Raw genomic sequence first — 17,967 nt, 5'->3', positions numbered from 1 at the left:
AATTACACAACAATGAAAGGCAAAAATAGAAATGGAAAATAATATAGTAGGGCTACCTTAAATTCAAGACAATCCCCTAACTGGAACCCTAAAGTCAATGATCTTGGGCAGAAAAAGGACATGGAATGTCACGGTTGGCAAAAATGAGACCCTAAAGATAGCAAAGCGTCAAAGAGAAACCTGCTCTTGGAAATCCGCAGCTTCCACCAGGCAGAACACACTGACATTCCAGTGCCCAGACAAACACAGAGAGAGTAATCATAGAGATACGTTTAAAAATAAATTATCAATGAATTTAAGCAAGGAGTTGAGAATTTTTCCCTCACTGTACATATCCATATTCTTAAAATGGGAAATAGAATCCACTAAATGGAAATGTATTTTGTCACCAACTTTTCTGGAACAGCTTTGTTGTGGGAGGTCTGAATTGTATTTTGTCAGTCTTCTTACAGATGTCTATCAAACTTTGTAATAAGCACTCCCTCATAGTGAGCTAGAGTGAATCCTTAGTGAATCAATTTTAGACTAACATAAATGGGCAATTCAATTTCTTCATCCTGTAACGCTCCAGAGTATAAGGGGTTTATACACTGTCCTTTTTTAAAAAATTTTAAATATGTTTGACATATAAAATTGTGTAAATTTAAGATGTACAACAAGTTGACTTGATACATTTATATATTGTAACAATTGCCATTGTAGCAATAGTTAGCATCTCTATCATGTCACATAATTATCATTTCTTTTTTGTAGTGGATTGCCCTTTCTTGAAGGAAGTTGCTTTTCACACCAGATCGGCCAGAAGAAATGGAACTTGAGCTCTGGCCCTAGGAGGAGATATGGTAGCTCTGCCTAGTCTTCCTATCTAGACACTTCCAAAACCACGGACTGAGAAGCTTAGGCCGTGCTAATTGTGGTAGATTTAAATAATGGTGCCATTTACCCATCCTTGTATCCACATTCTTTGCCATGTAAATGGTTAGTTCTTCCCACGAGAGGCAGAATGTACTTTCCCTCCCTCTTCCTGTTGGTCTTGGCCAAGAGTGGACCATGGGTAGGAACGGCAGTGTGCCAATTCCAAGTCCAGGCCTTAAAAGGCGTCACTTGTTTCCTTTTTTTCCTTCTTGCACTTCTGCCATCAATGTGAGAAGAATTTCCCCAGGTTACAAGTGCCCTCTTAGCCCAGGCCCCAGATGAACATGCATGAAGGAGATCTGAGCCCAATGTGCAGTGAGAAGGTGAGCCCAGGGATGCTCACAACTTGAAGCAGAGCTGCCAGCCAAGCCCAGTCTCCATCAGTGGACCAACAGACACATGAACCAGAATAAACGATGGCTGCTTTAAGCCCCAAGTTTGGGTGGTTTGTTACATAGCAATAACCAGCTGATATACCAACTATGCTTGTGCAATATGTGATCAATAACTCCTTCCTTAAAACTTCAGTCTTTGCCTGACTTGTTCTATAATGAAAAGCCAGAAGTATGCCCCTTCTCTATATTTCATTCTCCTTTTATTTTGCCGTCTCTCTCACTTCCCTAGCACAGACTGCAAGAGAGGACAGTGTAATCCAGGCTTCAACAATAAAAGTCACAAGTATTCATTGCAGCCTTCATCCCTCGCCTCGCCCTTTATTCTTTTTCTCTCCTCCCGATTGAGTGATTTTATGATTTGATCCCTCACATGGCTTGTGTGAGTGGAGTACACGTTATTCCCCACATCGTCTTTTGCCTCAATTCATAGATAAGGGTTGGAAGTAGGATGGCAAGGAGAAAGAAAAAGGAAAAGAAAACCTTGTTACTGTTCACGTTCCATTTTAAACTGCATCCCACCTATAGCTCATTTTGTTGTTTCTCAGCTATCACTGTTACCTATGATTCATTTTTGCATGTTTTGTCATTCCCAATTTTGCAATTTCAAGACACTGCGAAGAAATATGCCAGGGAATAAAGAAGATCTTCATAAGAAGAAAACCGAGGCTGCCATCCCCAACCAGACACATTACATGGCAGGGAAATTTCCAACAACCCTTCTGGAGGCAAAAAAAAACTGCCACAAAAGGGCATCTATTTAGGACTCCCTTTGATCCCACGAGTCAGGACGAAATGACAGATGTCTCACATTCATCCTGGGAGTGTGGGGCTCTTCCCTTGGGGGGATCATCTGGCCACAGAGGACAGGACAACCAAGCATCACCACCAAGAAAGAGAGTGGCCATAGCCATAGGTGCCACTTTCTCCTGGAAATTTCTCTCCTCACCCTCCTTCTGGCTGGTTACAGCCTGGTAGTACCCTGGCTGGATTTCACATTCCTGGTGCTCCAGGGCAATGAGATCTCATGTATGGAATATCCCATATTCCATATTCAGGGAATTCTCTGGATCATCACTTTCTTACAAGGACTAACCAAAAAGTTGTGACTACGTCATCATACCTAGGGCATGCTGAAGAACACTTATAAGCCAATGTCTTTAAATCTACTGTTCAATTACCCCAGAAATATTTACCAAGGGAAGGCAACTGAACATTAATTGTCTCCACTATTTGCCAGCTACTTTACATACATTATTTCATTTAGTTCTCATAACATCCCTGTAATATATGCATTTTTATTCCCATTCTACAGATGAGGAAGGTCAAGGGCCAAGGAGATCCAGCTGGTAATAGGTAAAACTACTCGTGGGAAAAACAAAACATCTCGCCAATTTCACCAATTATCTCACCAATTTCATCTCACCAAATGTTGTAAAGAGAAAATGCATTATTTTATATAATATAACCTGGCACATAGCTATGAGAGAAATGCTCATGTCCTCCTCACCCCCCCAACCCCCACTCAGCATATAGGAATTCATTCATTCCTTCCTTCTTTCAATGAACCCATACTACGTACCTTCTCTGTCAGAGACCATGCCAAGCACTGAAAGATTCTGCCCTCAAAGATGGATACAGACATATAAAGGGTTTACCCTCAGATTACACACAATATGCTCAGTCCACTTTACAGGAAACCTTTTGATTAACATGAGCTGAACTCATGTTAAATTATGCCCAAGATGAGTTGCCTGTGCTATGCAAACCAAAACTTACTAAGTTTCTTTGCTCAACTCTCCCAGAAAAGGAAGGCCCAGGACAACCAATTAGCACAGGCGGCCTGACCTGGCTCCAAGATTCCCTTTGCTCCACATAAGGGAAATAACCCTGCTTTAACCAATCAGCAAATGCCCAGGATAACTTCCTTGTTCCTGCTCACTTTGGTCTATAAAAATCTTTCACCCTGTATTCCTCTTTAGTGCTCCTTCCTACCTGCTAGATCGCATGCTACCCAGTTTGTGAATCGCTGAATAAAAGCCTACTAGATCAGGAAATGGTCTGTGGAAAACTTTCTTTTAATACTCTAAATATTGACAGCATCATCTGCCAGACCATTTTGCCACCCAGGATTCCTGGTCATCCCAATGTGGGTGCCAAGCCCATCTTTCTTTCCTCAGGCCTTGGCAAGCTGTGTTTTCCCCTGACAACGAGGTCAATGTGTGTTTGGAAAGTGGATAGATGGGATCCAATCAAAGTCTCCACAGTCTTCGGTTCATTGTGACTTATTGACATGAACACTTTCATTTGAATTCACCTCTTGTCTACAATAATGATGATGGGATGCAATCAAGCCACATATTAGCTCAAATCAGGGGCTTGTTAACTTCCTAATTAGCTCATTGTGGTTGCTGTGCATATAAAGGCAGACCCTAATGACAACCATTTAAACTTCACTTTGTCTTACTCACTTTTAATTATTTGAGTCTTTCTGTTTTCAGCTCCATAGCGATCGCTGCTGGAGCCCAGCAGGGGCACTGGACCAGAAGCAGATTTCAACTACTTTGGTTACACTACTGATGTCCTGCAACTGCAGGACACTCACCCACCTCCAGCACCAGGCTGTAACCATGCTCGTTTCTTGCTCCAAACTCTAGGAAGTAGCTTTCTGACCCAAAGCTTGCACAATCTCAGGCCCTAGCAACTTCCCATTCATTCATTCATTCAATTAACAAATCTTTTAGTGAACTCATTTGGTGTCAGCTCCATGCTGGACTGTGAGCATAAGGACAAATCCCTGCCATCATGGAATATTCAGAATTTCAACCACTACTCCCAACCTTGGCCCAAGCTACCATTATGGATCACCTAGGTTATTGCAATAGCTTCCTACTTAATCTCCACACTTCCATCCTCACTCCACTATAGTCCATTCTCAGCACAGAGTCAGAGTAAATCTTTTATCGTGGAAGCCAGATCAGGTCCCCCCTCTGATCAAACTCTCCATTGGCTTTCCATTTCAATGGCCCATTTCAATGTCCTGGAGACCTTGCCGTCCTCCAACTACATTTCTGACTTTACCACCTCCGGTTCTTTCCTATGATCACTCCTCATCAAGCTCAGAGTGGCCATTTCTCTGTTCTTCAAGCACATATACCACACTCCTGCCTCAGGGCCTTTGGACTTGCTGTTTTGCTTCCCTAAAATACCCTTTCCCAGATGTCTGCAAGGCAGAGTCACTCATCACTTTCGGGTTTGTGCTCAAATGATACTATACTGGTAACTTCTGTCCTGACCATTGTATGTAGAATAATATTCCCACTATAACTTGGTGCAGTCCTTAGTCTCCTTAAATTTTTAATGTTATTACCATGCTATCTCCTTATTTCACTACATACTTACTTGTTTATTTGTTTATTGCTGTCTTTTACAGCTAGATACAATCTTCCTAAGGAAAAAAATTTGTTTTGTTCACTACTGTGACCCATGTCTAGATAAGTGGTGGGCAGGTGGTTTAATAAATATCCATGGAATAAATGAATGTGGTCCCCAGACCAGCAGCATCAGCATCACCAGAGAACTATGGAAAGTTAGAACGCAGATTCTCAGCACTGCCCCAGACCCACTGAATCAGAAACTCTGAGGTGAAGCCCAGTAATCTGCATTTAACAAGCCCTCCAGGCGATTCTGCTGCAAGTAAAGTTTGAGAACTATTGCTCTTGCTAATACCTTACACTCCTCATATACAGATAATGATGTTTGGAGAGAGAAAATTACTCCCTGGGGTGACACACCTGGAGTATAGCTACAAGTGTGTCTGACTCCAAGCCTGCCCACTTAACCACAATATTGTGATGGCTGCATTTGAGAATATTTCCCTTTCAGAGAAATTTTCATATTTCCCTCATTGGAGGCAGGCTATCTGCACTATTTCCTACCCCTGCGGCACAGAATGCTCTTCCAAACAGTTGCCAGAATGAGGCGAAGACTAAGACCCGGTCAGAAGCTACCTCCCTGGAGGCACAGTGATTTCCTGGAACTCCTGATCACCCCAAGATGTGCTCTGCTCTCTAAATCAGCGGCGGAAAGTCCCCACCGCCAGCCCTGCTAGGGCACCTATTCAGGCTGCTCTCATCACCAACCAAGCGCATCTACCGCTGCCGCCTGGAAATTGATTGTTAAGAGAAACAAATAAACTGAGCTCTGTGGACTTGAAAGGCCTTGGTAATAAAACAGACTCACGACCTCTACTGTCTCCTCCTGTCCCAGCTGTCAGCCTGAAATGCTAACTACTGGTCCAGGGAGAACTCGTTGCTGGGATTACCTGCAAAACTACTATTGGCAAGCATGAAGGCATCTCCCCTCTGCAGTCTGCAGCCTCCCAGCTGCCAATGGTTAGCCTGGCACATCCTTCTAGGTGCTTTCCCATCACGTAGTCCTTCTTGGCTTCTACTATCTCCCCTTCCCTGCCATACTCTCCACTTTTACCTTCAGTAGTAGGCTATGCTCCCCGTGAATTTTAGAAAGAAGGGGTGGCGTAATTGGCATTGCCTCTCCCTAGAGATTCAATAACCTGAAGGACAGATAAAGTTCATGCTCTTCCCTGTTGCTCTCACACAAACCACCTGCTTCATTTCTTCCTTAAAATTCGGTCTCACTTGGAAGGTTTTCTGTCGCATCAGGCAATCTTCTAAGATTTAAAAATGGCCACAGGAAATTGGCTGCACAGACCCAGAAACCTAATCCTTTTATTTATCTAAATGCTAATGACCGCAGCACGGCAGACCAGGAGAGGGGAAGGCAGGTGAGGGGGCTGCTGTCTCGACCACCTTCAGGCCTCCACTAGAAGTGAAAAAGATGCCTGCTCTTCAGTATTGAGCAACATGGCTGCCAACTCAGCATCTGTTTCTGGAAGTGTAGCCACAAGGAAAACCTGTGACAAGGACCAGGAAAGGCTCAACACAGGTAAATATCCAATAGGGTTCCTGGAGGCACATAGAAAATATCCACTGGTCTGGGAACGTGCATCCTTTAACCACTGGTCCTCAACCAAAGCAGTCCCATGACTGCCTTTTGCCATGGGATAGCTTCTAGAAAATAGGCCACATAAGAAATGAAATGAATGAAATGAAGTAGAATAAAATAAAATAAAATTAGGTAACATAAAATAGAGTGCCAAGCACTTTAAATATGTTCATTTCTTATGTGATGACCTCCAATTTCCTGAGGGGCTAAGAAATGTATGTGAAAGAGCACTAAGCTTTGACACTGGCAGATTTACCTTTGAATGTTACCTCCAAATACTCCTGGCCAATTTATCTTGAGTAAGACAATTAAAGTTAATGGGCCTCAAATTTCAGCGTACAAAGGAGGTCACTATGAGCAACGGTTCTCATCCTGGCTGCACATTGGAATCTCCAGGAAGCCCAGAAAATACTGAGGTCTGATGCGGAATGTAGCTGGACACTGGAATTGCTTGAAAACTTTTCCAGGTGATTCTCATACGCAGTAGAATTTAAGTACCACTGATTAAAAGACACAAATGAGATTATGGATGTAAAACCCTGATAGCTGCTTAATAAATGGCTCCAAACTTTTTTTACTGCTTGTCATCTCTTCCATCAGAAAAAGAGACCTGAAAGAGACAGAGAGCAGAAACACTCCAATTGTCTAATCGTCTGATGAGCAGTTTATTCACATCTAGGCAAAAACATTGATGTAGAAACTGCTGGCCAAATGGAGTTTGAGGATTATCTGTAGATTTACGATTTTTGTAGGTCATCCACCATATCCCACGACAGACAAGTGGCGGTGACTATCTTTAGCAACAGAACATGTTATTGACCTTCAAGATGATGTCAGTGAGATAACCATGAAGGATGATACACATGTAAGAAATTATTATTAGACCTAGTAGGGAATTGGGGATATGTATTTTCCCCTTGTGAGAATGCTACAGATTCATGCCTCTAAAATTAGACAATGAATTAGCTTAAGATATAAGAAGTTTAAATCCAGTCATGATAACTACTTACTTAAACCATCTCCCAGTTGTTATCATCCAATTACAATATTCTTCAGGTTGTGATAACTGCTCCCTAATTATAGAATCCTAATAGAGTTTAAAATACTACTTCTTCTCTGACAGCTGACACATGAAATTCTTCATTTTCTGTTCCAGCCTACACCAGTTCTCAATTCCTGGCTTCTCAATTCTCCGTAAAATTTTATATTCATTTTGAAAAACAAAAGCGACCAAAAAAATGTAACCTGAATATCAAGCCATTGTGGTAACCTGAGGTCTTCCTTACCTCATGGCTTTCAAAGAGAGAGAGAGAGATTGGTTACAGGAATGATAAATGAACTTAGTATTCAAGATCCAGCTATGAATAGGCTAAGCATAAGAAAGCATTAGCCATACATTAATATGAAAATGCAACGCATCATTTAAACTTCACTTCAGTAAATGTTCAACGCATTTGTGATTTTTAATCAGAAGAACTAATTTATGTTTGGTAATCGTAAGTAGATACGCATTTTAATTCTCTATAACAAAATATCTGTGTGGAGGATGCCCAGGTTTGGTACACTTCACAGACCACACCCCAGGGCTGTGTTGTGTGTGTGTCTCTATGGTGATGGGCAGGCAAAGAAGGACACAAAGGGAATGCAAACGGGAGATGAATGCTGAAGACTGATGGGCAAAAAGCTAAGGGCCTCATGGTAGCTCCATGAATCAGGATAATGCAAAACATGTCCATCTGAGAGCAAACCAAGAGAGAAAGCAGAGGAGGGAACCAGACAGTCAACGAGAATGCTGCCAGGTCCGAGGAGGCATAAAGGAGTTGAAACTGAGGAGCATGTGGAGAAATATTAAAAGAATACTAACAGTAAGGGTAAGCACACACAAGAGCCTGAAATAAATTCTACCTAGTGCCTGCAGAACTGAGGAATGAATCACATCTTTCAGTCCCACTCATTCCATATATAAGTGTCTCTGAGGACAACCTCTAATGGTTTCGATGGACACATTGGTATATTCCTCCCTTTTTTGGCGATCATAGCTGAGGAAGGATTGGGAATAGAACATGATGGGATTTCAGTGGTTAGGGATTAATGAACGTAAAACCAGGACTAATTAGGAGAGGGTCCAGAAAGATAGGCCCAGCCCCAAAACAGGTCCACAAGGGTCAGATGGATTGTCATAAAAATAATATTCACAATAATAGGTAATGTGTGGTGACTTTGTGCTTAGTGCTTTAAATGCCTTTTTCATTTAGTACTTCCAATAACTCCACTGGTGAGTTAAAATGCTTTAGGCTGCAAGACATGGAACTGTTTACTCGAACTCATTTAACTGGGGAGTAATTCTATTCTCTTTATAAGAAGAAATCCAGATGTAGGGCAGACCTGAGGATTGGGTTGATTCGGTGCTTTATGCATGTTGTCAAAGACCGAGGTTTCTATCTGTCACTCCATAGTTCCATCCTCAGTGTTGGCTGTATCCTCAGAATGTAGCAAGACGGCTTCAGCAACTCCAGGCTGTCACATCCAATATTCAGAAGGAAAAGTGACTCTTCTCATGGCTCCCTCTTAAGGGTCAGAAACTGGCCACCAGTTGACTTCCCCTCACTTCTCAGTGACTGTAACTGGGACATGTGCTCATTCGTGAACTAAATAGCGCAGGGCTCGCAGTCCCTGAGGTGCGCGGCTCTTTCCTATGGAGGAAGGATGGAGCCCTGAACAAAACTGGAGTTCAGTTAGAAAGAAACAACCAAACCATGCCCACTACATAGAAACTGCTTTTATCTTCTAAAAGAGAAAATGAGGGGCAGGCCTGGTGGCTCAGCAGTTAAGCACACACGTTCAGCTTCGGTGGCCCAGGGTTTGCCAGTTCGGATCCCGGGTGTGGACATGGCATCGCTTGGCAAGCCATGCTGTGGTAGGCATCCCACATATAAAGTAGAGGAAGATGGGCACGGATGTTAGCTCAGGGCCAGTCTTCCTCAGCAAGAAGAGGAGGATTGGCAGCAGAAGTTAGCTCAGGGCTAATCTTCCTCAAAAAAAAAAAAAAGAGAAAATGAGGCCCAGGGAAAATTGAATAACCTTCCCAAGGTCACACAGCTATCAAGGAGAAGAACCAGGATGTATTCCCAGGAAGTCTGACTTCAAAGCCTGCACTTCAGACCCTTCGCCATACTGCTATGTTGATGAGAGAGAAAAGGAGAGTTGAAACCAAAGGAAACTACCCAGGGGCATCTGGCAGTGGTCTTGGGAAGCTAACACTCAATGCCCTAGAGTTTTGCAGCATTTGGTCCTTTGTCATCAAGGACTCTGGCCAGTAGCTATACCAAAGGGAGCAAAATCCAATCTCCTCAAATAACTGGGCAAAAAGGGAGGCAGAGTATCAGGATTCTAGGACATACACACAGGCTAAGACACTGCAGCAAGGCAGGGGAAGCTCCGAGGGAGAGAAGACCCAGGCACCGAAGGCCTCATGACTAACTCCAGGCCCTAGCAGACCGAAGGTGGCCTGAGGCTGAGGTGAGACCTAGCTCAGGCAAGGAGTGGGACCAAGCCAGCTGGCCCATGAACCTGAGAAGACAGAAGCTGGCTGGAGAGGTCAGGGGCCAACTCTGGTTTTGCAGCCCTAATCAATGTTAAAGCTGTCAACATAGGAGGCCAGCCTGGTGGCATAGCGTTTAAGTTCACGTGCTCAGCTTCAGCGGCCTCGGTTCGCAAGTTTGGATCCTGGGTATGGACCCATGCCACTTGTCAGCCATGCTGTGACAGTGACCCACATACAAAATAGAGGAAGATTGGCACAGATGTTAGCTCAGGGCGAATCTTCCTCACCAAAAAAAGTAATAATAATAATAATAATGGTAATGAGGTCACTGAAGGATATTTTTTCCTAGTAGAGAGGCTAACAGTTACTCAAACTCTATCCAATATCTAAATTAAAGACACAAAGTTTTCCTTTAAAGACATATTTGAGACTAAATAACTGGAATCATCCTTGAAAAATTCACAGACAAAATATTCTACCCATGGCCCCTATTGGTTTCTGAATACGGTCTTTTTCTCACCCTGCTCTCAGTCATGAGCGCCCTCCTCGAACTCTCTGTGCCCAGGTAGGAGATGCCTCAACGATCCACCTTAATGCAACCTCTGAAAAAACAAGGTCTGAGAACCAGGGTTGCTTTTCCAAGAATATCATTTCTATAGAAACATCTACATAGTTCTCCTCTTGGGTGAAATCCTTTATATTCAAATCACAACAAAGCAATGTATGAAATGGAAAGTTGAGCGAGAGTCTGGCTAATTTAGGTAACAAGACCCCAATTTCTCTTTAATTACCTGGACAGTTTGCAAACACCGGGGATGGGTGGGAGGTGATCTAAATTCTCTGTGTAGCAGGATAAAAAGTTTTAAATTCACCTATGCATCATTTTTCTGCAGTTTCTTTCACTGGTAACCCGCTCCACCGTTCACACAGCAACAAGGACTTTCTGTTCTATATGCTGCCCTCAGGGTAGAGTTGTTACAGCAAAAAGGCAGAGAAAAAGAAAGAGTGGCTGCACAGCCTTGAATTTCAAAATACACTTCTGAGGCCCTTGGCAAAGACAGTTTCTTTTAAAAGGAAAGGCTTTCTTTGCAAGAACTTGCATCTTTTGAGCAGCACAAGAAACAATGTTTTATGATCAATAATAGATTTGAGAAGGAAGAGCTGGCTACCCCCATCCCATTCTAGAGCACTGGGAAAGAATGGACCAGGAAGAGATTGAGGAATAGGGCAGAGGGAGCAAAGAGAGCTGTGTGGAGAGGTTGGAAGGGACCACGTAACCAGTAGCAGAGTTAGTGTCAGAAGATTCTCAGACTCTGCCTAAGTCAGGAGGTCAGTTGGCAGCACCAGGGAGCTCTCAAGAGCTGACTCAGTGTCTAGAGAGCCTCTGGTTGCCAGGGGAGGGTGTACCATACTCTTGCCTCTACCGTGTACCAGCTGTCCTTCTCAGGTCATCAATAAACAACACTGACCCACAGCAGCCAGTAATGAGCTTGTGGCTTCTCCGGCAAGAGTGACAACATTTGACCCCACCCCAAACTTGCTCAATCTATCTGAATTACTCCACGAGTCAGCTGATCCTTGTCAATGGCTCAGGGAAATCAGGAGCCCCATAAGCTCAAGGATAGGGGCCTGATTGCCCAGAAAGTTGCTGATAAGGAGGACAGGAAAGGCTGTTCTGGGTTGGATGAACAGACTTGTCTGAGATCCCCTCTTATGCCCCTCCAATGGTGAAAGATCTTACCTTCTTCTTTCAATATAGTTGGCTTATACCAATGGCCTATCTGGGTCAGGTCCACCGTACCAGTTATAAACCTGAACTATATCAACAATCCCTCAACAATATCAGAATAATTTCCTTCAGCTACCGCAAATGCTCTCAGGATTTTACCTGAAAGACTAAAAGTCCTTCTGTTCCAACATAAGTAGCAACATCGGCACTGAACTTTCCATTTGAATTCCTTCTGGAACACAGTACACCACAGCCTTGAAAAATCCTTGTGAACTCCCAACACTTTGCCTGCCAGTGAGACAATAACTTAACCTCACACTCCTCGTTTCCACCGCTGTAAGATAAAGAGGGTGGGCCAGACGGTCATTACAAGCACTGATTTTATGATTTCCAGAGGCCTTGGCTGGACTCCAACAGAAATCTTTCACTTTGATTTATTCCTCTCTCCAAGACTAAAAGCTGTATAGCTAATTGGCAATCACCAAAAAAAAGAAAAAAGAAAAAAGAAAAAACTGAGAAATGCAGAGGAAAAGAAAAATACATTCATTCAAACTACCTATTCCTCTATCTGTCACTATTAAAGACACAGCCAATAGCTGGAGTTCTGCTGACACTGTGTCCCCCTATTGCCTTGGAGACCCTGCCATCCCCTACCTAATTGATGGGCCCTGTAAGAAACAGAGAAAACAGGAATTTAAACTAGAGGGGAACATTCTTTTCCAAGTTGTCACTGCAGGGTTAACAGATGAGTTCTCTTCTCGAATGTAGGCTATGCCCCTACTGTGGGATGAGTTCTTACCTTGGAATTTTATTGGTTTGGGGCCCATCTATGATTCCCTAGTGACTGGTAAATGATGTGACGTCCCTGGGGTTTCTAAAACCAAAGGTCATAAACAGGGTATCATAGGCCAGATTAGGCCCGTGGACATGCTTTATATGCTAAATGGCCTACCTAGTGCCTTAATATTTTTTAATTAATTGTCAACCTTTGTGAAGGACAGTAGGACCTGGCAACTCCACTGGGGCTCTGTAGCAGCTGCCCCCTTTCAGGACATGTGGTCTCCATTCTCCTCAGTCCCCACCCTGCTCACTTCACCAGCCATATTCTCTGCCTGCTCCTGCAGGCATTCGAGTTTGTAAACCCGGTTGTGAAATCATACGTATAAAACAAAGCCTGTGTCCTCCAGAGTCCTAGAGAGTTCTAGACACTCACAAAATAATATTGATCAGATTCCTGGGAAGTTCTGCAGCTTCTACATGGTTGAGAAAAACCTTCATTTAGTCAGGACTTGAAGCTCTTTGCACAAGAACATTTACCAGTTTATGCTGAGATTCCTCAGAATATTTGTTTGGTAAAAACAAGCTCAATGGTGAGCAAAGCAAGGCTTCCAAAGTAAGACTTTCCTGGGAAGATTTTCCAGCATCTCTCAATCTCCTGTGATTTTTCTCACCTCCATGCCCTCGTAACTCCACCCTCCAACACGCTTTACACAGCCACAGATTACAGCCCGGACTACATCGTATTCTAATGATTTGCTTAAAAATCATTCAGCTTTGCTAATCTGGGGCCTTCCACAAAGGAAGAAAACCCTGCATCCTAAATATTTAACGTAGTGCTTATCACAGAGTAAGTGCTCAGGAATTGGGTCCTCAAACTGGCCAGGGACTTCTTAGGCAGTTGGCACACCCAACACCAAACCCTGAGGGGTGTCCAAGGACAGAGCCCTGATCCACACGGTGGCATGTCCATGTGTGTGCGTGTGCATGTGTGCACAGTCACAACTGCCTGTGATCCTTGTCTCTGAGGTGGTAAATTGTTAAGAATGAAAATGAGCACAGTCAGGCTATATGCTGATGCCTCCAGAGTAGCTCCTCTTCCAGGTGGCACCTTCCAAAGTTAGAATGTCAGTGGCAGCCCCAATTCAACCCCAACCTTCCCAAGTACAACTCAATCCTATTGCTCTCAGGCTTACCAACCTTTGCGACCAACGTATCGCCTATAAGATAAGGTTCAAATCACTTGGCAGACATTCAAGGGCCTTTACTATCTCACTCCTACTTACCTCTCTGATCTCTCCTCTTCTCTACTCTCCGCCCTTAGGAGTCCTCAATATGCTAACACCCAAAAGGGCTCTGTTAGGTTCCCCAGAAGAACTATGTTTCCACACTGCCATGTCTTTACCCCTGCTGTTTCTTCTTCCAGGAATGCCCTCGCCCCCCTCACCATTTAGTCCCAGCAAAATGTGTAGCTAAGGCCAGCCCCTCTGGCACCATGGCTGGACCATGGCAACAATGCTGGAATAGGTGGGCATTTGAGTGCAAAAAACTGTATGCTGGGAACTCAAGCATGGGCCTCCAATGTAGCTTAAGCAGTGAAATGAAGGAGTAAACAAGGCCATCATGACAGCAGTGGCCAGGGAGGCAGTAACAGGAACAATGACAGCCAAATGACAGGCCTGCTCAGACCTGACCAGACTCTCCAATTTTCTCTGCCTGCTGTTTGAAATCAATACTGACCACTTTGGATATGAGTAACCCCTCAAAGTTCCAGGAAAATCAGTAAGTGGGGTGGGAAGAGATTACATAAGGATGTACCGCTTCCTACTACTATGGGTAAGTAAAAGCCTAAATATGCAAAATCAACTACACGTAACTAGATTTATAGCCCGACCTGATGAAGCAGGTAGCACCTCTGACGTTAATGTTTTCTCAGTGTGGAACATACCTCCTCCTTGCCTCTTCCTGGGAGGACTGAGTTGGGAATCAGCAAATACTCAAGCCAGACTGCAGATGCCCTATCGTGGTGCAGACTGGGAAATTCCATTAAATAGTGAAGCTTGTACTTTAGAGCACTTGTTGTATGCTAAACAGTTTGCTAAGAACATTACAAACATTATCTCATTTAAAACTCACTAACAGCCGTAAATTACACCTGTTCTTAAAGAGGGTGGAGAGATGCTTGTGTGTCTGTAACCTGAGGAACCCTGTTTTGGTTGGGCAAAGCTGCAAGCAATGGTGACACTTGATACAGCTCAATGCCAATGACTGTTGTGCTCGTTTTGGCAGCACATACCCTAAAATTGGAACGATACAGAGAAGATTCACATGGCCTCTGGGCAAGGATGACACACAAATAAATGACCATTCTCTCTTTTTTTGGCCTGTCCAAGCCTTTTCCAGAGAGAGAGAAGAAAAGGTCTTAATCTCACAGTCATTTTGGTGCTGCCCATTAGATAGCTGAAATCACAGGCTCCAGGGGAGACCACTGGATCTGGGCTGGGTGCAGTACGCTAGTTGAAGGGATGTGTCCAAAGGAGAACATGGAGATCACAAGGCCCTCCCAAGAGGAAAGAGGGCCCATTCAGGATGTTCCTCCTGTGATATGGGCCTGTTTACCCTTAAACACATCGCCTTAAATCTCTGTCTCTGCTCAGGTTTGCCTGGAAACTTTGCAATCTATAAAATGAAGGAAGAGGAGCAGAAAGGAAGGGAGTTTCTGTTATTGCATGTACCATGTGCCAGGCGCAGTGGGAGGCATCGCCATGTGGGTTATCTTGTTTGATCTCACAACTCTAACAGGTATAGAGGGTTATGCCCACTTTATGGATGAGTAAACTGTAATTCTAAGAGAGCCTCTGCCCTCCCTCTGCTTTAGGAGTTTCAGGAGCTTGGGTCAAGGAGTGGCGGTAGCTCTGTCTGTTTTTCTCTCTCTCCTCTCAAGACTAGCTGGCCAAGAAGAGAGGGAATTAGGGAAAGGGTAGTCGTATGTGGTCCTGTTGTGGTCCGGCTTCAGGATGAGATGATTCCTTCTCACATAAATCATCATGAACCACAAGAATGTGAGACAACAAAAGTTATCATGCACTATTTTAGGCCCTTGAATACGTCCATAAACAGAACTGACATAAATCCCCGACCTGGTGGAGCTTTCATTCTAGCAAGCTCTGTATCTTGGGACATCTCTATGGATTTGTAGACACTCCCACTTCTGAGGCCATCACTTCAGGTGGGCAATACATCTCCTCCTGCTACCTGCCTCCAGGCCACATTGGCATCTGAAGGGATGTTTCCAGTCTCTGGGACTGTGGATGCTCAGGAGGAAGAGCTTGGGAAGGGCCATTTTCAAACTGAGCCCCAGCCGGCTCCCTCTTGTGGGTCCACTTACCCCAGATGCCCACAGCCTGCTTTTGGCAGTCTTGTGCTTTGTGCTTCCTCCAAGAAAGTAGCTCGAGCCATTTCTCTTCACTTCTTGTCTTTACCAGGTGGGTTTTACATGCCAGGCCTTATGTGGTACAAACTCCAAGGGATACACACCAAGCTCTTGGAAAGGGCCCCCTGAAGCCTTTTCCTTTGGCTTGAGGTGAAGGGAAAGCACTGTCCTCCTAATCCTCATGGGAGCAGAGAGAAGAGAATGCCACAGCACTCCACTTTCTCCAAAGAAATTCTTCTCTCTGGGCCTTTTCAACTTCCACTTGTTCCTAGACTATGTATGTTTGCTGAGCGGTACTGACCCCATGTAGCTGTCGAACACTGACAACGTGCCTAGTGCAAGCTGAAATGCGCTTGCTATAAATGTAAAATACACACCAGATTAGAAGGCTTAGTTCGCCAAGTGACAAAGACATCAGTAAAATAGCTCCTTAATAATTTTTATATTGACTACATGTTGAAATGATCATATTTTGGATATATTGGATCAAATAAAGTAGATCATTAAAATTAATTTTTTAACCTATTTAATATGGCTACTATAAAAGTTAAAACTACAGATATGGCTCACGTTATATTTTATTAGGTAGCATTCTTATGGGTGAACGATCTGGCGTCACTGGAAGAAACAGTTTCATAGTCAGCCTGTCTTGTACGCATGGCCTTGCACCTCAATGAGAATGTGCAGCATATGACATCTATTCTATTGTTCTTTAGAGGTTCAGTCCTAAAAGAATGTGGAGTTGCAACATCATTTTACATATGCATTTCTCTGGAAAGAAATGCAACAGTTTTCATCAAGTTCTTTAGGGGTCTGTCATGCTGTCTCTCAAAAAAAGAAGTTAAGAATTTCTATTTAGTATATTCCTAATGTATTCCAGGAACTAATGCACCAGTGAGCGTTAAAACCAAGGAAATAAGAGAAACACAGCAGGTCTTTGGTCTGCGCACCCAGTAATATTCTCAAAAGCTTTGAGAAATGCAACTCAGCTGTAGCCTGCCATCCATATATGACATTCTAGGACTTGAACTCTATTTTTCCTTTTAATCAGTGTATTTCAGCATTTTGTTGTCTTCAGATACTGTTTCATTTCTTTTTTTATTATTCTATGTTGTGTTTTTTTCCACTAAAATGCCAATATAACTACATAATCTCAAAAGAGAGACAGAGACAAAGATGTGGAAAAAAGGAAAAGAAAAAAATAGTAGCATTATTCACGGCCTTTGGAATTGGAAAATCTGGGTTCCTTTTTGAGATCTTCCTCTTAGTTTCTGTGTAACCTTGAGTAAGACATTTGACTTCTCTGAGCCTTTTTTCTCATCTGTGAAATGTGGCTAATCACGCTACATCAAAGAATGTTTTTCAGAATTAGGAGAAATAATTCATTGGAAGAACTTTAAGGATATTTCTTTCCTCACTTTGTTCCAATTAACTAAACACCAACACTGGTGATATTTCGTATATTTTCTTCCAAATAATTTTTCAATAAATAAAAATTCAATAGTAATGAACAGAGTATAAATATGACCTTTTAGCGTGCTTTTTAAATTTCTAATTTGAAATAATTTTAGACTTAGAAAAAAAGGGCAAAAATAGTAGAGTTCCTGCATACCACGCATCTAGCTTCCCGTCTTGTCAACATCTTACATAACCAAAGTGCAATTATAAAAAAGTAGAAATTAACATTTATATAATACTTCTAACTAAACTACAGATCTCATTTGGATTTGACTAGGCTTTTAATTTATGTCCTTTTTGTTTCAGGATTCGATGCAGGATCCCACGTTGCAATTCGTTGTCGTGTAGTTTTCTTCCATCAGTAATGGTTCTTCAGTCTGTCCTTATCTTTCATGACCTTGTCACTTTTGAAGAAGATCAGTCAATTGTTTGCTAGAGTTGAATTTTGGAATTCAAAAATCCTTCAATTTGGGTTTGTCTGGTGCTTTCTCACGATTAGATTGAAGTTAGGCATTCTGGGCAAGAATGTCACAGAAGTAATGAGTCCTTCTCATTGCATCATATCAAGGAGTACAGGATGTCAATATATCTTATTACCAGTAACATCAACCTTGATAAAGTTACTACTTTTTACTTTGCAATTGATAAATGTCTTGGGGCAGATACTTTGAGATTATGCAAATATTTCATTTTT

The 17,967-nt window shown here is 42.9% G+C and overlaps 1 non-coding gene across 1 annotated transcript; it reads left to right on the top strand.

Annotated features, from left to right (window-relative positions):
• The first annotated feature begins 14,655 nt into the window (after nucleotides 1-14,655).
• On the top strand, nucleotides 14,656-14,762 carry LOC124231506 (U6 spliceosomal RNA). Its single transcript, XR_006886580.1, has one exon. It is a non-coding gene; the product is annotated as a U6 spliceosomal RNA (small nuclear RNA).
• The last annotated feature ends 3,205 nt before the right edge of the window (nucleotides 14,763-17,967 follow it).

Source organism: Equus quagga, chromosome 1 (assembly GCF_021613505.1).
Source record: "Equus quagga isolate Etosha38 chromosome 1, UCLA_HA_Equagga_1.0, whole genome shotgun sequence".
NCBI lineage: Eukaryota > Metazoa > Chordata > Mammalia > Perissodactyla > Equidae > Equus > Equus quagga.
Note: the sequence above shows the minus strand (reverse complement) of the source record. Positions and strands in the feature narration are given on the sequence as shown.